This window comes from Mus pahari, chromosome 16, assembly GCF_900095145.1.
Source record: "Mus pahari chromosome 16, PAHARI_EIJ_v1.1, whole genome shotgun sequence".
NCBI lineage: Eukaryota > Metazoa > Chordata > Mammalia > Rodentia > Muridae > Mus > Mus pahari.
The window spans coordinates 33,679,013-33,702,483 of NC_034605.1; the positions used below are offsets into that span (position 1 = coordinate 33,679,013).

The 23,471-nt window shown below is 43.2% G+C and overlaps 1 protein-coding gene and 1 pseudogene across 1 annotated transcript in view; both read left to right on the forward strand.

Moving 5' to 3' along the window:
* Positions 1–18,427, forward strand: part of LOC110334230 — a 43,316-nt pseudogene extending 24,889 nt beyond the window's left edge.
* The window catches only part of Mboat1 (membrane bound O-acyltransferase domain containing 1), a 110,591-nt gene that overhangs the window by 30,495 nt on the left and 56,625 nt on the right, over positions 1–23,471 (forward strand). The window lies entirely within an intron of this gene.

The window sequence follows — 23,471 nt, forward strand, 5'->3', positions numbered from 1 at the left end:
GTTCCTGTAAAGAGTCCATGAAGGCAACAGTCTGTATTAGTCCATCAAGATGTAGCCTGATTTAGATACTTTTCTGACGCTGTGATAAAGGTAGCTTAAGGAAAGGAGGAAAGAAGAATTTTTTTTTTCCCTTTTGGGCTACAATTTAAAAGGGTGCAGCCAATGTGTGTGTGTGTGTGTGTGTGTGTGTGTGTGTGTGTGTGTGGTGTGTGTGGTGTGTGTGTGAGTGTATGTCTGTTTCTGTGTGTTTCTGTCTCTTTCTCTGTTTCTGATTTCTCTCTCTCTCTCTCTCTCTCTCTCTCTCTCTCTCTCTCTCTCTCTCTGTGTCTGTCTGTCTGTCTCCATGTGTGTGTGTGTGTGTGTGTGTATCTGTGTGTCTGTATGTGTCTGTGTCTCTGTGTGTGTGTGCCTGTGTCTCTCTCTCTCTGTGTGTGAATGTGTTCATGGTGGAGTCCGTGTTGGTGCGAGGTGAGTACTGAGACTCCCCCCATCCTGACGGATCAGGATGTAGAGAGGGACAAGCTGGTGCTCATCATACTTGTTCCATGTCCCCCTTTTATTTAGTCTGGGACCCTGGCCCATGGAAGAGTGCCACCAACACTCAGGGTGGATCTTCCCACTTCAGTTCGCCCTCTCTGGAAAAGCTCCCACAGATACCCCCCTCCAGATATATCTCATCAATGCCCTATATGATTATTAATCCAATTAGGCTGACAATCAAAATTAACTATGACACAATCTGTTAGTGGAGATGCTTGATGTCCCAGACTGGATGTCATAGGCACAGTAAAATTGGCATATGTAAATGATAACCATCATCAAAAGCAGGCAAAGGTTGGGTGTCTTCCTCTCTTCCAGAGCCGGTGTGGACGTTCCTATTTCATTTATCTTTCTGCTGGGGATTCCCATGCGCTAGATACTGCTGGCATGATCATGGCTGTTGGGAAGATGTTTGATAAGTTGAAATTGTTCCTCCCCTATGGAGTGTGCATACAGCATATCTGGTAGTCTACGGATTGTCTCACCAATGGCAACTTTATGTGCAGGGAAGCAGCTCATCATTTGTCGTCAGAGTGGCCAGGAACCCACTCTCTTAAGATAAGTCACGTTATCTTAGCAATATTACTAAACACCTTTATAGGAAGTTTCTAGGCCAATAGGAACCTCATGGATCATTCGCGTGAGATCCGGATTTTGCTATTCAGAGCATTTTAACACTGCAAGGTAAGATGAGGGGAGGCAGGCACTCATTCTTTACCTCCTTGGGATGACCAGTACAGTTTATCTAAGTTAGCATTATTACACCTGTGCCCGTAGCATCTCCATAAAGGTTCTCTAATGCAATTTATACCAGAGGTTGACAGCAATCCTTCATGCTTCTGTCACAGACCTAGTTAGGGGCTGTTACAGGACCAGGGAACCAATATCTCCAGGTGTGCTTGGAAGGGCCATCATGTTTAAGATAGTAGTAACTTTAAAAATTTTTTTATGTGTATGTACATGAATATAATGTATGTATAACATGCGTGTGCAGTTGCCTGTGGAGACCAGAAGATGGCGCCAGGTCAGAGTAAGAGGTAATTGGGAGCTGCCTCATACTGGGGTGGGAGCAGAACTGGGCTCCTTCCTAGAGCAGCAAGTGCCCTTAACTGCTAAGCCAGACCCCAGTAGCAACTCTTAATCTAAACATATTTACTTCCCGAGGTTCTCCACACTGGCGGGCCATTAGCTATTTGATAAGGATTGCGATGACGAGTCTTCCTCTTACGTGGTAGCTCTAAGAAGTCTAGCTTCTGCTCAGAAGGAAGAGGTGTCCCTGGGAAGGGGCAGGGCACATCCCAAACAAAATTACAGGCACTTTCATGTCCCATTTCCTTGTATGCAGGAGTCCCCCCCACCCCACCCAACCCCACCCTCCTTCCCCTGGAACTTGCATTCCTGGAAGCTTGCTAGTAGTAGCAGCAGGTAACAGCTTCAGTTTATTGTGTGGAATGATCCAGTTCAAATGTGAAACAGAAAGAGAAGAACTACCAGAGGAGACAGGAAGTTTCATGTGGGCTTAGAAGAGTCTGGAGGTGTGAGATAGCATCTTGCCATTGTAGCTCCTCAGCTCAACATGTACAGGACTGGCCTTATACACGTCCTCCTCCTGTCTCAGACTCTGAAAGTGCAGGATTATAGGTGTGAGAGTAGTAGCCTTAGTGTTAATTTAGCTCGAGAACCTTTTGGACAGCTGAAGGATGTGAGTCTCTCAAGTGACGCTCAATTCTCTAGGACTTGCTAGAGCTGCCCTAGAGGTAAAGGGAGGAGGGAGGTGAAGCTCTTAGGGGTGGAGCCACAGCTTGAGATTTGGGGAAAGTAACGGAAATGAGAAAAGAAGAAGAAGAAAAAAAAAAACAAATCAAACAAAGCTGGCCTCTTAGGAGATGTCTCCTAACGAACCTGTCAGATTCTAGGAGGCATCAGGATACTGCAGTTGGTGTGCATAGCTGCATTTCTTGGTGGGTTTTAAAAATAGTCATATTTGCTATCAGAGCATCTCCAGATAGATCAGAGGCCTTTTGTTTGCTGCTTCAGAAACCGGGACAGATGAAACTTCTGAAGATCAAAGGCCAGATTGTTGGCAGAAAATAATTAGCACCAGCCCGGGTTTCACTGTGAAGCACTGTTCTTGTTTCTGTGTTCTGAGTCATGAGAGGAGCGAGTCGTTCTTGACGGGCGAGTTAGACTGTTCAGGAACGTGGGCATTCTCCTCTGTGTGAAGTACCTGGTGAGTGGTTGGGTTCTGCTCAAAGTTATTATAATTATGAGTCTACACCTTTCCATAGTCTTTGAAATAGAATAAAAAAGAAATGAGTACTTTTGGCCATCATCTCCTCGGAATCATATAATAGACCTGTTTAAAGGAAAAGCTATAAGGGCTGGTGAGACAGCTGAGCAGGTAAAGGTGCTTGCCACCAAACTTAGCAGCCTTGACTTTGATCCCCGGAGCTCACGTGGTGGAAAAAGAGAACTAACTATCTCTGTTATCCTCCAACTTCCGCACACACACAATTAAAAAATGCAATAAAATAAAAATAAATTAAAAAGGCTTGGCTTAAAACAGTTAGCTAGTTTTGAAATAAAACATCTGCATCTTCAATTAACAGAGACTCCTTGAGGGCACTGATAGGAGTATTATGATTTTATGTATCTTAATGTGCTAAAGCCTTATTTGCTCTGAATGTGGTAGGGTGTGTGTCCATTTTATAGATGGAGGTAATACATCGTGGGTGAGTAGCAGATCAGGTAGGCCCCAGATTCTGGGCTCAAAGCCACAGCACTTTGTTTATTTTAAAACAGAGACAAAACCAAGCAAGCGAGCAGCCATGGTCGCCATGGCCGGGTTCACAGTAGCCAGCTCTCTACAGACAACCATGAAAATGCCCTAGGGTTTCATGACACTGCAATTGCTGTTTTCAACAGACTGTATTGCACCTTCAGTTTCTCTTCAAGGGAAAAAAAGATTTGTTTTGAGAACCTAAGTTCCTGCACTGTGCTTAGAAAGTAATGTCTGTGCTAAAGGTGATTTGATTTCTTGAATGTTTTTCACAGTATTTTTCTTCATATTTGCTTATTTGTGTGTGTGTGTGTTTGTGTGTCTGTGTTGTGTATTTGTGTGTGTGTTTGTGTGTTTGTGTGTTTTTGTGTGTCTGTATTTTTGTGTATTTGTGTGTGTTTGTGTGTGTTTTTGTGTGTCTGTGTTTTTGTGTGTGTGTTTGTGTGTGTGTTTGTGTGTCTGTGTTTTTGTGTGTGTGTGTTTGTGTGTGTTTGTGTGTTTGTGGGGGGGCATGTTGAACTCAGATGACTATTTTTCTTTTTCTATTATGGGCTCTGGGGATTAAACTCAGGTCGCCATGTTTGGCAGCAGGCGCTCTTAACCTACTGCTTCTGTTTATTTGGCTCACAGTTTTGGAGGGTAAAAGTTCATCACCAGGTAGCCATATCTGTTGGCCTTTGGTAAGGAAGGTCCCTTTGTATCACAACATTGCATGAAGAGGGAAATAGGTGGCGTAGGCTTGGGTGGCCTCGCTTGATAACCTACTCTGTAAGGGCTATCTTGGGTCTTATGAGAATTATATTAACCCTTTCTGAAGATGATTCTCCCAGTGATTTAACTAGGATTTTCCCTAGTGATTCTGCTAGGTCCCTCTCTCCAAAGGTCCAAATCTTCCTGATGCCAATCCACTAGGGTCCATGTGTCTAGTAAACAAGCCTTTGGGAGGCACATTGTGTTCCAGCCACGATAGCAAGTATATTATAAACCTCAGTTTTTCACTCTCGAAATAAACCATGCATCACTACTACCTAGAAGGTGGGCATAGGGGTCCCTGGCATCACAGACATTCTCTTTACACCCTAATGAATCCATAATGTACCACTGGAATTGTGGTTACTTCTAGATTGGTTTAGGCTACTGCTATTTTTAAGTTCCTTCAAATCCTTTTATTTAAAGCACATAAATTCTTCAGAAGACCCAACAGTTATTAGCCTCATTTTTCATTTGAAGCTATGGACTGTAAAAAAAAAAGTGCCTGGCTTGTGTTATTGGCTTCTGTCGTGTAAACATGGCCCTCAGAATTGTTTGGGGAGCCACTCTCGCTCTCTGGTTTGTACCTCTCTATACCAGTCTGTACTGCTCTGTACCGCTCTGTACCAGTCTATACTAGTCTGTACTGGTTTCTACCAGTCTGTACTGGTATGTACCAGTTGGTATTGGTCTGTATGCTTCCCCTTGGCATGACTGAATCTTTGGGCATTGTGAAGAGTGAGCAAGGTGGAATGAGCATTGAGCTAGGTTTTCCCTTGCTTTTCAGCTCTAAAGCAAACAGAAGCCAGATAGTCTTCCTGTTCACTGAAGCAGAGTGTCTGCCTTTACTGGCTGAGTACATGACTTACTGAAGGCCGAGTCAAGAAGAAGGAGGGTTTTGTTCTTGGAGCCACTAGTCATGGGAGCCACTGATACCTGTTGATCATCTTAATACTCTGATGTTTTTCTCCTGGATTTATTTAGAGCTCTCCTTTGTGAGTGCATGTAGACCCAAAGAGCAACAAACTGCTAGGTTCCTGTGAATGAGACTGTTGTGTGACTTTGACAAGAAGATACAAACTTACATCTGTTCACCTCAGATAGGGCAGCTGTGACACAACAAAGCACCCATGTTCAGCAATGGTGAACCAGTGGGGTTGTTGGAATTACTCACAGGATCATGGGTGGGCAGTTACTCACAGGAACATGGGTGGGTAGTTGCTCACAGGAACATGGGTGGAAAGTTACTTACAGGAGCTTGGATGACTCAAAGGTAGCTGCATCACTGAGAAGCCCACCCCTATGGCTAACCAAAGTCACATCTCTGGATCTCCCTTTCCAGATCCCTGCTCCTCAGGTAGCTGTAACAAAAAGTTTCCTCTCTCCAGCAATGATCCATGGCTGTTGTAGCCTTGGGATGGGGTGTTGTAGAGCCTGTTATGTTCATGGGTTTTCTGAACCTCTAGCTTTCCAAGTCTTATGAATCCCCGTCCTCCCTCCGGGAGGCAGCGATTCGGTTTGGAGGTGATGGTCGTTCAGTAGAGTCCCTCCTGTTTTACCTGGAGTGTGTTCGGGCGATGTGGAGAGTATTGTTTTCATTGTCCTGTCAATGTTAGGGTCTCATCTGAGCTTTACAACTATCTTGAGAAGACGGACGGCTTCCACAACCTTTTTGCTACTCTGCTTTTTACATATTTTCCTTCCCAAACATTTACATCTTTCCACCCTCCACTCTTTAAACTCCATGTTCCTAAATATTTACCTGCATGACTCGATCCCACACTCAGTTCTCAGAGTTTGCTAAGTGGTTTGATCTCCAGTCCCCCCCTTCGTCAGCCAGACACATTCAAACTCTCCTTTGTGTGTTCTGGTTTGCAAGCAGCTGAGCACGTTTTTGACTCAGTTTCCGGTATTTTTTTCAGCATGAATAATTCATCATTTCTGAAGAAAGATTCCCATTAGATTGTGGTATCTTTTAAAACCTGTTTAATCTATGAGTTTCTTGTGGAAGTTTGAGATTCAAATCCACCTTTACTGCTGGAACTTTTTTTTCCCCTTTATGGAAGCAGGGGTCTGGAAATGCCAGTTGCCATACTGAGTGAGGACACATGTTTTCCCAGGACACTAAGGCAATCACATGCCTCTGCTCTCTTGTATTTAACCCCCACTGTGTTTTGGTGTCCCCTATTATATTGAAACATAATTTGCTGTGTTTATAGTTTTATTTAGTATGAACTACACTATTGCTATTAATTATACTGTTAATTGAGACGTATACTCAGGATACATAAGGTTAATATTATATATGCATGGAATTATTTTATATTTTCACATTTACATGACTTTTCATTGTAGTTCTTTTTAAAAAAAATTATTAATCTATTTTATGTATAATAATACACTGTAGCTGTCTTTAGGCACTCCAGAAGAGGGTATCGGGTCCCATTACAGATCACTGTGAGCTACCACATGGTTTCTGGGATTTGAATTCAGGACCGCTGGAAGAACAGTCAGTGTTCTTCACTGTTGAGCCATCTCTTCAGCTCACCCCCTTTTTTTAACCATTAAAAGTTTTTATTGAACCTTGAAGAGATGGCCACTAGCAGTGTAAGTGCTAAAAGAAAGAAGTCTTCACCTAATATCCACTTATAAGTGAGTGCATATCTAGTGACTTCTTTTGTGATTGGATTACCTCACTAAGGATGATATCCTCCAGATACATCCATTTGCCCAAGAATTTCATAAATTCATTGTTTTTAATAGCTGAGTAGTACTCCATTGTGTAAATGTACCGCATTTTCTGTATCCATTCCTCTCCTGAGGGACATCTGGGTTCTTTCCAGCTTCTGGCTATTATAAATAAGGCTGCTATGAACATAGTGGAGCATGTGTCCTTATTACCAGTTGGAAGATCTTCTGGGTATATGCCCAGAAGAGGTATTGCTGGGTCCTCCGGTAGTACTATGTCCAATTTTCTGAGGAACCGCCAGACTGATTTCCAGAGTGGTTGTACAAGCTTGCAATCCCACCAGCAATGGAGGAGTGTTCCTCTTTCTCCAAACCTCGCCAGCATCAGCTGTCACCTGAATTTTTAATCTTAGCCATTCTGACTGGAGTGAGATGGAATCTCAGGGTTGTTTTGATTTGCATTTCCCTGATGATTAAGGATGTTGAACATTTTTTCAGGTGTTTCTCAGCCAATCAGTATTGAGAGGGCAAATTTTTGGTTTTATGTATTTATTTTTATTTGATGTGTATGGATTTTTGCTTGTGCGTATGTCTGTCCACTGTGTGTGTGTATGTGTGTGTGTGTGTGTGTGTGTGTGTGTGTCTGTCTGTCTGTCTGTCTGTCTGTCTGTCTGTGTGTCTTGCTGTGCAGTGCCTGCAGAGATCAGAAGGGGGTGTCAAATCTCTGGAAATAGAATTACAGACTGCTGTGAGCTGCCTCCCATGTAGATGCTAAGAACCTAAACCCGAGTTCTCTGTAAGAGCAGCAAGTGCTCCTAACAGCCAAATCATCTCTCTGGCCACTCTGCTTAGTTTAAAACAAGAGTTGAGGAGACATGGCTGCAGACCCTTTATTGGTTTGCTAAGTGTAGTATGAAAAGTCTTTAACCTCCATGAGAGTTGGTTTTCATTGCACTGTTCCTCAGGTATAGCTAATAACTTCTCTTACATTTTCCTTCCTTAACGTTGCTAAGGTGTGATCTACTCCATGGTTGGATCAGGAGGATTAATTATAATGTCTCCCATTCAAGATGGGAGTGAAGGTTTGATCTGAACAAGACATTTTTGCTAAAGAAAAATCATCACCGGACTCTCAAACTTTGGTGAACTCACCAGTGGTTCTAGAATATACATGGTCACACATCACACTTGTGACAAAGGTTTTCTTAGAATCTGTCCCTGGCTGGACCAAGCTGACATTGTCTGTCCAGACTATAGGCCTTGAATTCTCCACTCAGTTCTCCACTCTGCTTCCCTTTACCTACTTTTTTGAAAACTCCCCCTGACAAACTCACCATCTCTTTTGCTTCCTAACCTAACCTTCATTCATTGTCTTCTTCATTCATTCATTAACAGTATCGAGACCCTAATGGAGACAGTGGACACTACGGACCCCGTTGTGTAGCTGTTTCTTAGGAATTGAAGCATTCCTGCTCAGAGTTGGGGGGAAAGTTCATAAAATAGGAAACTTAACTAAACTTATAATGCCCCCAAAGTTCATGAAAGTTACAAAATTAACAGAGCTCTTTCCCAAAACCATCAAAGTCATAAGCAATTGCTGGAGCAAAGATACTTTCTGGTGGTGCTGCCTGCAAATTGGGAAGGGAGCTAGGGGTGTAACTTTCCAACTGTTACCCAAGTCAGTGTAAGCTCTCTGGGAATGCAACACTCTGAGTGTCACCTCTGGCCCATGTTTCTGTAAGTCACCACAGTAAACTCACTCATTTTTCAAGCTAGATTTGGGTAGAGTTGTTCCTCTGTTTGGTTGTTGGCACCCCTGTGGCATGAGCAGACAGTTACTGAGTCTAGAACAGCAGTCATATGACAGCCACACTGAGGAGGCATGGCCTCCACCTTCTTGAAGGTTTCTTGCTTAGGTGAAGAAAGAGACCCCTACAGAAGTACGTGTCTGTGGATGCCGAGGGTACTACTGCTACTATTACTACTATTACTACTACTGTTACTACTACTACTACTACGCAGTCTATTATCTTGGAACTTGATGAGAGAAAGCTTCTAGCAGGAGGTGACTCTAAACTGAGATCAGGACTAAGGAGGACAAAGCCAGGGTTGGAGATCATTTAGGCGGTTTCTGGAATTATTGTAATTTGCCGTTATGATATAATGGTTTGGCAGAAGGATGGTAGGTATAGAGGGAAGTGAGTGGATTTAAGATGGGCATGATGGGCGGAAGAGGCACAGTATACAGTGCAGATTGAGCCTATTTAGGTGGGTATAAGACAGAGTGAGACAGTCATCTGGTTTTTCTCAGAACAGTGGTTCTCAACCCGTGGCTAATAACCCCTTGGGCAAACTTCTATCTCCAAAAATATTTACATTGCAATCCATAAGAGTAGCAAAATTACAGTTATGAAGTAGCAACAAAAATAATTCTATGGTCGAGGTGTCACCACAACATGAAGCATTGTAGTCAAGGGTTGCAGCGGCAGGAAGGTTGGGAAGTACTGCCTTAGATAAAGAGTGGAGTTGAATAAACAAACAGAAAACTGAGCTGTTATAGGCGGATTGAAATGGCAGAAGGACAGGAGAGTCTATGCTGGGAGTTCAGGAGAGACATCTGGGCAGAGAAGAGAATTCAACAGTAACAACTGGGTTTTCGGGCTGTAGAAGTGATTGGTGACCTTGCTTTTATAATATGGTAGAAGAAAAGCCTGGCATAGGCCGTGGGAGGCAGCATCCTCAAAGGAGAGGCGATAACAGTGACTAGAAAGGCAAGAGAAGTGGGGCAGGAGAACATGGCTCCCGTGTCAAGACGAAAGGGCAAGTGATGCTAAGAGCCAATCTGCTCACTGGCTGTGGTCAAGAGGAGAATCTAGGCCTTGGCCAGAGCACCTGTGTGCTCTGTGGCCTGTGTGCTCTGTAATTTGTGAATGAAGTGTGGGAGCCAACAATGAAGTCTGATTTTAAAAATGGAAATCCACATTGAGTGTGGTGGCCCATGCCAGTAGCCCTGGCATTTGGTAGGCTGAAGTGGGAAGATCGGAAGCTCTAGTCCAGCCTGGGCTACCTATATCCTGTCACGATAAAACAAACTACAAACGATTTGATTTTTTTCCATACAGAGCTGATAAGGTTGGAAAATTAATGCACCCTAAAGAAAATCTTGCCCACTATTGAAAATCAGCTTAATCTGAAGCTGGTAATTGTGTCTTTGCACCTGAGGGAAGGGTAATTCTTAGGGACAGGCAGTTGGCTTTGCCTCTTGGTCTATGTTGATTTCCTTTTTATTTTACACAAATATTTTGGAGAAAGTGATGGTATAATGAGAGCTCAGAATAGCCTAGGTCCTAGGGAATACACAGTCACAGTATCCCTCTTCTGACAGCCACCCTCCTCCATTCCACAGTGGCCACTGAGCCTTTGGGTCCTTCCACTTTTGGAGATGTGACATTTGTGCTGTATTCCACCTGGCCCCACGAGAGCTTTGTTTAATCAAAACTAAATGGCAATGTATTTTATTTTCAAATTAAGACATATTAAAATTAATTTTGTTTTGGGACTTTTGACAATTTCACAACATATTCTGAGATAATTGGTTTTGCCCCCGGGTATTGCATAAGCCAGCAGCCCTACCTCTGCTTTTACCTTTGTCCCCAAAGGTCTCACTCATGGTAAGATCTTAAACAGGAACAATAATAACAATTATAGTTATGATAATAATTGTTATTGATGGGTATGACGGTAGAGAAACTTACTTGGAGTAATAACATTTATCTTAAGGCCACTAGGAAAAAGATTGCTCATAGTTAGTCTCATTTGTTTGTTTAGGAGGCTTTGGGACAAAGAAGCCATTTGGGAACTCGTCATTTTTGTTTTGTTTTGTTTTTTTCTTTACCTTATTTAACCTTCAATTTACCCAGTGGGAGAACACTGATGATGGTTATACTGACTGCCTTGTTAGTTTCAGGAAACAGCTAAACACCCTCTCTCTGTGTGCGTGTGTACATGTGTGAGTGTGGGAAAGCGCGCTACCACTGAGCTAAATCCCCAACCCCAAGAATGTTTTTTTTTATAGGGCATTACCTTATCGAATTATTGATGCTGATGCTGGTTGGACTCATTTTTTAAAACAAATTTTTTCATTTCAAATGTGAATATAAATACCAAAGAATTTAAAAGTAAAGAGGAGATTGGCAATTGAGTTGTGAATGTTGTCTCTTTAAAACACAGTGATGAATCCGAATGTCATTTGGGAAAGGTGGCAGGCAATCCGATTGTCTGATTGTCTTTTTACACGTAGGTCATGCTGGCTACTAAACTGTGTAGGGGTTTATTATTTGTTAGGTCATTGTGACTTGGGGGAGTTCTCTTCATCCTATACATGAAGGGTTGACCTATACTAAGGGTTGTTTAGAAAAACGATAGCCTCTAAGTAGTGCCTCCAAGTGTCTCTCCTGTTCTGTGTCAGAAAAACAGTTCAAAGGTGCAAAAAAGAGACTTAGTTGCAACATCTAGAGTGTGCTGCACACTCAGTGCTGGGGTTGGCGCTATGTTTGTCGCCTGACATGGATTAACTCAATTCTGAGAGAGCAGCTACACTAGCCAACTTCTGTGTATGTATTTTATGTGTGTCCATTTATTTGCTTATCTGTGTATGTGTGGGTCCCGGGGATTGAACTCAGGTCATTAGGTTACCTGCTGAACCCTCTTGCCAACCCTATTCTCACCTGGTAGAGACACAGGCTGAGTGATTTAGCTGAGGTTATACCAGAGGACCAGGTGGCTTCTGTTCCACAAAGCCACTTTTACACGATTGAGGAACTGTGTTCAGCTCATCCGGGTGATGCTTCCTCTCTTCAGTGAATGCTTGAGGATGTCAGTTAGTCTAGTGACCACGGAACCCCCTGCCTGAAGGCCAGGCAGGCATGGAAGCGGGCTCAATTACTGATCAGCCAAGTGGAAGTAGCGCCCCTCAGTTTCTCCCCACCTGATTGAAAACTACCGGGTGGAGTTCTCCATCCAGCCCCAGCCGCAGGAGGGGCCGTGGCCGGGGGAGAACCAGCAGTTGAAACTGGCTTCATGTTTGGAAAACAGAAGTAATGGGACTTAGAATTTGGAATAACTATATCGTTGGGTGGAGCTAGGACCTTGACTTGCAGCCATGTAATTACACCAGTGAGTAATTGTGATGTAGGAAAGTGTTTTTTATGGTGCAGCTTGTAACAACAAAAGCTGTAAGTACAGCGGATGAGAAATCGTAGGACGGTTGTGTGGATGCTGTCATGAGCGTAGCATCCTGGACACTCGACACACAATATGCATGCTTTTTCTCCTTGACATAGGACCAATTTGGAAATAAGACCCAAGCAACTATTACCAGTGATTGAAATATTACTTTAATGATGATGGAACTCTTGGATCACAAAGGGTTTACTGTCTATGTATTATTTATTAATGACTATTACTGGTGTTGTATTGAGGGTTAATCCAAGCCCCACCCCGTTCTTCGCTTTTTATTTGCAAATGATATTTTTTCCAAGTGCCTTGTATTCACTGTGTAGTTCAGACACGCCTCTAACACGTGATCATCTTGCCTCTGCACCATCGGGCCTTGCCATATGTCTTTACTCTTGAGTAGAGGTGACTTCTTGCCCCTACTTATTGATGCGGCAGAGCAGCAGGACTCCTGTGTGGGGTAATGCGCAGGGAGCACAGGTTTGGGAATGCTCCGTGCAGACAGGCTGGTTCTCAATGAAGGAACTTCTTGGGGCCCGTACTGGGCATGCTCAGTGCTTCCCTTTAACTTTATTCCGAGGGACTCTTCAGGGTGGACAGGAAGTAGAATACATCTTCCTCGTTATGGTTTGGATCTTAAACATCCTGCACAGGCCATGTTGTTGTGAGATTGGTTGTCAGCCATTATTGGCATTGTTAGGTAGAATCCTCTGCAAGACAGGAGACTCCTTAAAGGGTTGGGGGCGGGGATGGCATTGAAGGGCGAATGGGGACCTTGGCCCTTCCTCTCTCCTACTTTGCTTCCCTGCATTCATTAGGTGAACTAAGCTTCCTCCTCATGCCTTTCCTACCTTGGTGTTCTGCCTTGCAACAGGACCACTGCTACGGGACCAAGTGGCCCTGGATGGAAACCTCTATAGCTGTGAACCACAAAACCCTCTGTGGCTTGGTTTACCCCCCAAAGCATTTTGTCACACAAACCAAAAATACTTGGTTTACCCCAAGTATTTGGCACAGCAACCCAAAGCTGACTGATCTAGCATCCCAGGAAAAGAACTGGAAATGACAGGCTATCTGTAAAAAAAAAAAAAAAAAAAATCTAAGGATGGAGGAGGAATGTTCGTTCACCTTCGACCATCCCATGCTATGATGTACTCTGCAGCTTTAAAACATACAGGTTTTAACTGGAGATGAGTGATTTTGATGTGTTAGTTGTTCTTTTCACTGCTGTCCTACTGTAGAGGAAATACTTGAGGAAGGCAAGGTTGAAGCTCACTGAACTGTGCAGGAGAGAGTTCAGCCTGGAAGGGAAGCCATGGCTGTGGAACCAGCTCTGGCTGTGGTGGCAGAAGACCCATTTGTTCACACCGCGGTGGATCAGGAAGCAGAGCCGGGAATCCAGTGCTCAACTGACCCCTTTTTCTCTCTTTATTCAGTCTGGATCCCAGTGTGTGGCATGGTGCCATACATTCAGGATCGGTCTTTCCCTCTCCACCAGTCTTCTTGGAAACACCCTCACAGGCATACCCAGAAGAGTGCTTGGCTAATGCCCCAGGCATTTACTAATGCGATCAAGTTGACAGACCTAATCAACACACCGAGAAAGATGCCCGCCTTCATAGCTGAGTGGAAAACCACATCACAGGGTTGTCACTACACCACGACTGTATAAAGCCAAAGGAGAAACCAATGCTTGTGAATAGAAACCACCTTTTTATATTGAAATTAAATATAGAAAACTTACGAAGGAATGTTCTCTGATCTAGAAGGAATGAAGGTGGATGATGAGATATTCCCTTCATTTAATTTTTACATCTTCTATTGAAAGTAGATTCTGTCATTTTATTTAAAGTGGGGATTTATTAATTTTAGTAACAAAATGAAATCCATGAAAATTCAGATGGCTTCTTATGGTGGACTTCATTTAGATGTGACTTTATCTTTTTATTTGATGCTTGGAAGGAGGGAAGGCATGCATCCCTGCAGTATGTTTCATTCAGTCCTGGAAGACAGGGCAGTAGTTTAACTTGTCTGAATGGCCTTATAAACCCCATATAGACCAGTTGGTTTTATGTGTCTGTCTGTATGTGTGTATGTGTGTGTGCACACACGCGCTGTGCGCGCACGTGCACATGCATGCGCACACCCACGCTGTGCATGGGATATGTGACTATATGTACATGTTTATGTATATGTACCTCTCTGTGTGTATGTATCTGTGTCTATACATAGAGGCCAGAGGTTGACATCAGGTGTCTTCTGTGATGCCCAGCCGCTGGGCATCCACACTCAGCCCCTATGCTTTCATGGCGAGCACTCTGTCAACGGAACCACCCCCACAGCCCCTCACTATTCAATCATTTGTAAAATTTCAAATCACACTACGATTTTGTTCAGTGCAACCTATCAATACTTCTTTCATATGAAGTTTAGAATACTTGAAGACATCTTCAGATATAACAGTGTTTAAAAAAAACAAAACAAAACAAAACCCTGGGCTGGGGAGATGCCTTATAAAGATAATAATACTTGCTAAGCAAGCAGGAGAAACTAGGTTCAAATCCCAGCTTCCATGTGAAAAGCCAGGCATGGCCTTCAAGGCCTGTTACCCTAGTGCTGTGGAGGGTCTGAGACAGGAAGATCCCAGTTTATTTATTTATTTATTTATTTATTTATGCATTTATGTATTTATTTATTTATTTTGGTTTTTCAAGACAGGGTTTCTCTGTGTAGCCTTGGCTGTCCTATCTGTAGACCAGGCTGGCCTCGAACTCAGAAATCCGCCTGCCTCTGCCTCCCAAGTGCTGGGATTAAAGGCATGCGCCACCACTGCCTGGCCCCAGTTTGTTTTTAAACCTTCTGTAAAACTTTAGGTCCACAATGCTCTGAGTCTTCCTTGTAAGGTTCCTCCAATGTGTACAGCTGAGGATGTCGAGGAGCAAGGGAGTGTTAATAAAGGCACTCAGGATTTGAGCCAGCACATAGGAGCATGTGTCAAAGAAGGCTCACTGATGTCATAGTTCCCTTTGGCCAGGTGGTAAAAACACAGTTAGCTGTTTGGAGACTCCATTTCCTTCTCAACAGAGTGTGGACATCTAGGGACTACTTGAGGGGTTTGGACCAAATCAATGGAAAGTTTGATAAATTTTTTGCAATGCCTTTAAAGCACTGTAGCATACATATGCTTATGTCTTCTCTTATCTGCCACTTAGCAGTACGATAAGTTGAAGCAGGTCTCATCTCTGTTTGCCTGGTAGAATCACCCAGGGAAGTTTTAGAGGAGAAAGGATGTCTTTCCTCCATTGTGATTCAGAGTGAGGCCCCAGCATCTATGAATATTAATTTCTAAGTTTTGAGAGGAAACAAAAGTTTTTATTAATAGTGTGTGTGTGTGTGTGTGTGTGTGTGTGTGTGTGTTTTGCATGGGTTTAGAGGTCAGAAGACAACTTGCTGGAAGTGGTTCTCACTATCCACCACATGGGGCCTGGGAATTAAGTTCAGATCACCAGGCTAGGTGGTAAGTGCATTTATCTGATGAGCCATCTCTGGCCCAAATATCAAGTTGTTTTCAATCTTGTTTTGGGAGGAATTTTTAAATTTTTAATTAATTTTTTTTAAGATTCCTTTGGCTTTTTCTCGGGGTGGTGGAGGCTGTGTAGTGTCACCCTTACTCTGAGCAAAGAACTGTGGGCAGAGGCAGTCGGGGTTAGAGAGGACTGGGATGCAGACACTTTTCTGTGTTCAAATCAAAGTCAGGGGTGCAAAAATTTGAGCCTGGGACAAGATCCTTCCAGTTTCTGCACCAGGACCACCAGGAGAGAAGTGGTCTCCCAGGAGTACTGACACACAGTCTTGCTGGAGGGGCAAGCCACGGTCAGAGACAGAAAGACCAGCTAACACCAGAGATAACCAGATTGCAGGAGGCAAGGACAAGAACATAAGCAACAGAAACCAAGGCTGCTTGGCATCATCAGAACTCAGTTCTCCCACCACAGTGAGCCCCGGATACCCTAAAATACCAGAAAAGCAAGACTCTGATTTGAAATCACATCTCATGATGATGATAGAGGACTTTAAGAAGGATATAAATAATTCCCTTAAAGAAATACAGGAGAACACAGGTAAACAGGTAGAAGCCCTTAAAGAGGAAACACAAAAAGTCCCTTAAAGAATTATAGGAAAGCACAAACAAACAGGTGATGGAATTGCACAAAACCATCCAGGATCTAAAAGTGGAAATAGAAACAATAGAGAAATCACAAAGGGAGACACCCTAGAGATAGAAAACCTAGGAAAGAGATTAGGAGTCATAGAACACAAGCATCACCAATAGAATACAAGAGATAGAAGAGAGGATCTCAGGTGCAGAAGATACCATAGAAAATGTTGACACAACAGTCAAAGAAAATGCAAACCCAAAACACCCAGGAAATCCAGGACACAATGAGAAGACCAAACCTAAGGATAATAGGTATAGAAGAGAGTGAAGATTCCCAATTTAAAGGGCCAGTAAATTATCTTCAACCAAAGTATAGAAGAAAACTTCCCTAACCTAAAGAAAGAGATACCCATAAACATACAAGAAGTCCACAGAACTCCAAATAGATTGGACCAGAAAAGAAATTCCTCCAGTCACATAATGGTCAAAACACCAAATGCACAAAACAAAGAAAGAATATTAAAAGCACTAAGGGGAAAAGGTCAAGTAAGATATAAAGGCAGACCTATCAGAATTACACCAGACTTCTCAACAGAGACTATAAAAGCTAGAAGATCCTGGGAAGATGTCATATAGACCCTAAGAGAACACAAATGCCAGCCCAGGCTACTATACCCAGCAAAACTCTCAATTACTAACGATGGAGAAACCAAGATATTCCATGACATAAACAAATTTACACAATATCTTTTCACAAATCCAACCTTACAGATGATAATAGATGGAAAACGCCAACACAAGGAGGGAAACTATACCCTAGACAAAGCAAGAAAGTGATCTTCGTTCAACAAACCCAAAAGAAGATAGCCATACAAACATAAAAATAACATCAAAATTAACTGGAAGCAACAATCACTATTACTTAATATCTCTTAACATCAATGGACTCAATTCCCCAATAAAAAGACATAGACTAACAGACTGGAAATGTAAACAGGACCCAGCATTTTGCTGTATACAGGAAATGCACCTCAGTGTTAAAGACAANCACTACCTCAGAGTAAAGGGCTGGAAAACAATTTTCCAAGCAAATGATTCAAAAAAACAAGCTGGAGTAGCCATTCTAATATTGAATAAAATCAACCTTCAGCCAAAAGTTAACAAAAAGGATTGGGAAGGGCACTTCATACTCATCAAAGGAAAAATCTACCAAGAACTCTTAATTCTGAACATCTAAGCTCCAAATGCAAGGGCACCCACATTCATAAAAGAAACTTTACTAAAGCTCAAAGCACACATTGCACCTCACACAATAATAGTGAGAGACTCAATACCCCACTCTCATCAATGGGCAGATCATAGAAACACAAAGTAAACAGAGACACATTGAAACTATCAGAAGTTATGGACCAAATGGATTTAACAGATATCTATAAAACATTTCATCCTTAATCAAAAGAATATACCTTCTCAGCACCTCACGGTACCTTTTCCAAAATTGACCATTCACAAAACAGGCCTCAACGATACCAGAAGACTGAAATAATCCCGTGCATCCTATCAGATCACCATGGACTAAGGCTAGACCTCCAGAGAAGCTGGTTATAAGAACCCAGCAGTTTCACAAGGAGAGAGAACAGCCACCCAGATTTGCACAGGATGGAGTGGACTCGAACATCAAGGAAGCCCGTGAGAAGCTGGAGATGGAGATGGAGGCAGCATGCCAAGAGTACCAGGTTATGCTAATGAGGCAGGATTTGATGAGTCGTCAAGAACAGCTTCAGAGAATGGAGGAGCTGCATAACCAAGAGGTTCAGAAACAAAAGCAGTTAGAACTCAGGCAGGAAGAGGAACACAGGTGCCATGAGGAAGAGATGCGGCGACAAGACAAAGAAATGAAGTGAGGACAGCAGGAAGGATTCAAGGGAACCTTCCCAGATTTGAGATAACAAGAGATTGGCCAAGTGGCCATGGGAGGTGCTGTGCACATAAACAATAGGGGTGCCATGCTCCCTGTTCCTGTGCCACCTGGTACTCCGGCTCCTCCAGGACCTGCCACTATGAAGCCAGATGGAACCATGGGATTGATCCCACCACCAACTGAATGATTTGGCCATGCTGCTACAGCCGAAGGAATTGGTGTAACTCCTCCTACATTCAACGGTCCAACTTCAGGAGCTGAATTTGCTCCAAATAAATGCGATTTTAGGGAAAAAAAAAATCCCTTTGATACTAGTGGTCAATTGAGAGTCTTTATCTCAGGGTGGTCATGTTAAGCAATTCACTTTAAAGATTTTTGGGTTTGTTTTGAATTTTCCAAGACAAGGTTTCTCTATGTAGCTATGGCTGTCCTGGAACTCACAATATAGACCAGGCTGACCTTAAACTCATAGAGATCTACCTGCCTCTGCCTCCCAAATGCTGAAATTAAAGGCATGTGCCCAGATAACTTTACATTTTATAGTCCAGCTAATTCATGTGGCATTTGATAGCTTAGAAAGTGCTGACACATTCCACTGAATGCCCATTACAACCCTGTGGATAGATGCTATTATAAATGAGAACATGGTAGCAATTCTTTACTGGATGCTATATTTTATTATTCAATAAGATTGAGAGAAGTTAGCCGGGCGTGGTGGCACACGCCTTTAATCCCAGTACTCGGGAGGCAGAGGCAGGCAGACTTCTGAGTTCGAGGCCAGCCTGGTGTACAGAGTGAGTTCCAGGACAGCCAGGACTATACAGAGAAACCCTGTCTCGAAAAACCAAAAAAAAAAAAAAAAGATTGAGAGAAGTTGATTACAACCTCAGCTGGGTGGAACTGAGTCACATGGAAAATTTCAGATTTCATAAAAATATATACTACACATAAATATACACTTTTATGCAATACATATGTATACATTTTATATTAATATATACGTAATGTTAACGTCTTATATTAGCCATGTAGACATTATACAAATGTGTATTATCCATATGCAGTGCACACACACACACACACACACACACACACACACACACACACACACACACACCTGCTAGTGGTAGGGCAATTTTCCTATATGTCGTCAACCATTCAAGCTTATAACATCATCCACAAATGATTTACATTCTCTTCCGGGCCTCTTCAGTGCTCTTACTCCTTCCAGATGCCCAGAGTTCTTTGATGAGACCCTATTCCTACGTGAGCCCAAACATCAGTTGTTTTCAATTTTGTTTCTGGAGGAATTTTAAAAAGAATTTCATTAAAATGTTTCCTTTTCTAACATTCTTTTGATTCTAGAGGTTAATTGAGAGCCTTTATCTTAGGGCAGTCTGTTAGTCAGAGAACTTTAGAGTTAAATTGTACAGACTGTGCCGAAGGCTGTGGACAGCTACACAGGAAGGCTTGCTGGGTGTGAGTCAGGTGTATTTGTGCCTGAAAGGTCTTCCAAACGCCCGTGTATTGAGGTGTGTAATTGGAGGAAGCTAAGTTGCTGGGGCATGCCCTTGAGGGAGATGCTGAGACCCCTGCCCCTTTCTGACTGTATCCTGGACCTCATGGGGTGAGCAGGCCTCGCACTCCATGCTCTGCCATGATGTTCTGTATCATTGTGCCGGAAGCAGCAAAGCTCACTGTCCATGGACAGAACATGTGAGCCGAAGTATACCTTTCCTTTTAAATGGTTTCTCCCAGCTATGTATTATAGCCACAGGAAACTCAATTCACATAGGGACCTTCTAGTCCCAACTCTGAGACTCAGCAGCCCTGTCACCCAGAATGCTGACTAGGCTCAATTTCTTCATCTGGAAAATGAGGTATTGCTATAGATGCAGAGTGAGAATGTTGAGTCAGTGTGCTCATTGGTGGACTCAGGAGACAGACTCCCTGAGTTGCTTTTCTTTAAGACAAGGCTTTTCATAACCCAGGCTGGCCTCAAACTTGCTATGTACCCAAGGATAGCATTGAACCCAGGGCTCTGGGCAGGCATTGTATCCAACGAGCCTCACTCTCAGCCTTAGACTTCCTGGATTCAAATCCAGTATTGCTACTGACTTTCTGGTATGTGAACTTTTGATACGTTCCTTAACCCTTTTGGGACTTAATTTCTTTGTTTATTACATACTTCAAATATCCTCAGAGTTGTGAAGATGAAAGACTTATTTAGACAGAAAAAGGGCTTGGCCAAGCTCTGGCCATGTGCCTGGTACCAGAAATGCCAGCCACACCGTCGTTATTATTGGCTCTTTATCCTGGCTAACAGAGACCGTGAATTCGTTTTCAGAGGCGGTGGATGAGAGTGTGCTGGAAGACAGGGTTTTTATCTTAACGACACGGTTCCTGAATTCTATTCATTCTTCTCTGTCTGCTAAGCCAAGGGATATAGACAGGACCTCTGGGTAGGTTATCCTTATCCTGGATAAAGAGACAAGATGACCATTTGCAGACATGATGGCTACTTGTGCCCACTGTATCCATTTTTAAAGGGTTTTTGTTTCGAGTAGTAACTAATACAATGCTACATAGTATTTTCAGGACACAGCAAGCCAGAAATCTTCCCGTGTAATTTAAACTATAACCAAGTCAGTGTGGATCGTTTCTCTGAGAATGAAGAGGGATAATCTTATCTTACTCAGAGCTGCTGAAGGAGACTTGGTATGTGAGAAGGCAAACGCTGGAGACTTGCAGAGTTTCACTCAAAAAACAGTCATTGGCAGGGACTTTTAGCCCTGGTAGTATTACTTCAAATCCGCCCTGGACAGCGCCGGTGTCTTGCCCGGTGATGAGGAGCCTCGGTTTAACTCAGAGTGCTACTGTAGAGCCGAGTGTTTTAAGGAATTGGTAGTTTCATTTCCTTGGCAGTTATTGGCAGTCTTTGAGATGATTAGATGATAGATGTGAGTAGCTTTGGGTAACAATTGACAGTTGTTGAGCCCCTGACATATAACATGCTCCAGTAAATGCTGACTGCCAGGCTGGGGAGATGGCCCCGTAGGTGAATTCCTTGCTACATCAGCACGGAGAGCTGGGTTCTGCCTTTAAGAGGCCGTTTAAGATTTGTGAGTTTTACCCACCTATGGTCTCAGTGCTGGGGGCTGACACAGGTAAATCCTTGGGATGGCTGGCTAGCCAGCTCAGGTAAATTGGTAAGTTCCATATTCAGTGAGAGACTCTATCTGGAAAGATAAGGTGGGGCGTGGCAGAGGAAGACACTAGATGGGTACCAGTTCACGTACACGAATACATGCATCTCTAAAAAGTGATTTTTGTCACTGTTTTCAAGCTTCTGTGTTTGAAACAGAGGCCAAAGGACAGTGAATCTTTTTCAACATGTACAAACCTAGAATGAGCTATCAAGTTTTTGACAGGGATAGTAGCATCCGAGTAGGGCCAGCAGTTGGGTGGCCCCATTGGTGGTCATTTTTGCTGTAGCCTCTAGGTAGCCGGCTCCAGGTTATGATGAGACCCACAGCATCCCCTGAAGCCTTGTTTTTGGGCTCTGCCTGCTCTCTGTCTTCTGGGGATAAGAACAGTGATGATAGCTTAACTCATGGGTTTGAGAAGAGGGTTTTTATTGGACCGTGTTACAGGTTAGATTCACACACTGAAGTCGTAACCCCTCCGTGTCTGAGAATGTGATACGGAGATGTCATGGTTGGAGATGGTCTTTAAAGAGGTGCTGATGAGAATGGGCCATATGGAATCTAATGTAGCTGCTGTCCTTATATATGGAAAATCAAGACACTGATACACAGAGAGAAGATTATGTGAGGACACAGAGCGAGAGAGTCAAGCTAAGGAGAGAGGCTCCAGAGAAGCCAGTCTCACTCACATCCTGGTCTCACCCTTCCAACGTCCAGAATTGAGACGATCCATCTCTGTTGTTGAACTGGTTTGTGGTGCTTTGTTATGGAAACTACCATAGGCACCCAGCAAAGTTTCTCCAGTGGTATGCTTGGCAGAGAATGCTAGGAACTGAGACGGTGAGTGGCGTGTGACCTCCATGGACTTTGCTGTGACTTTAGCCATTGCACTTCACAGTGCTGCTCCTAATTGTCTCCCTGTGTCTAGGGAAGCAGGCTAGTGCATAAAGCTGTCAGAATCCTTAGTGTGGTAGTCAGGGTCATTGTCCTCCACTCAATAAAAGACATTTTATGTTCAGGATGAGAGGAGATATCAATTGAAAGTTTGCTGGGTTGTAAAATTATGCACATTGATTATTCATCTTTAATAACATTTGCTTATCCACGGGCAGTGGAGAAAAATGGGCTCTTTGGAGACTTAAAAACATGTCTCGCTGACATCCCAAAGCACTGGGAATAAGGATCTCTTTGAAAGTGAAAAGTAGCTAAAGGGTGGGGGACAGACACTTTTTGTTCTTTGGAACAGAAGGGGATCACAGTTTGAGTTCCCTTCTGCTTTTTTTTTTCCTTTGGGAGGCGGGCATGAAGTGCAGGCAAGGGAGCACTGTTTGTGGTGGAAAATGACTTTCCTTTGAGTCCTTTGGGGCCCGTTCAGTCCGTTTTGTCTTCTGTTCCAGCCCTGCCCTCTCACCTGCCCCTCCTTGGTACACCACTGGACGAGGGGAAATCATTTTGGAATGTTGATATTTGCTATCTGTTAAAAATAGCGCTCTTGCCTTTCTTCAATTAGGAGGAAGGCAATATTTTTAGGTCCTGACACAGTTTGTTTTTAGTTGGAAGCCATGAAGACCATGAGACAGAAATCCCCAAATAACAGCTTTCTAGCAGAGTGTGAGCGTAGTGGGGGGCTATTTATGAACCATATTTGAAAATCGCAGCCCAGCATACCCTGGGCTGGTGGAATAAAAACACACACACTTTGGGGGTGTTTGATTTCCTCCCAGCGCCTTTGAAATCTTGCAAAGGCTGTGGAAACTGAGCATGTGCTGAATCTGACTCATGCCAGCCTAGCTTGTGTTTGGGAATCGGATCAACAAAACAGCTGGCGTCTTTGTACAGTGGGGTCCACACAATACTGTAATTGTGAGAACAGTGTCGTTAGAGCTCAAGAATGAAACTGCAGCCCCCAGCATGCTTCTGGAGGCTGCAGCAGTTGTGCCTCTGTGGGCCACAGCACTGGAAAGGGAAAAATATCCTGCTAGCGTTCCTTGTAATTGTGAAGGATTTAATAAAGGCTATCACAATGCATGCTGGCACACTGTCTTTATCTGTGCTTCCTCTGAGGGGTGGAGTTTAATCTTTGGGGGATTTGGTATATGGCGAATCCCTTTCACAAAGACAACTTTTTAGATTGAAAATTTAAAAGAAAAACAAAACAAAAACAAAGCAAAACAAAACAAAAAAAACAAGAAA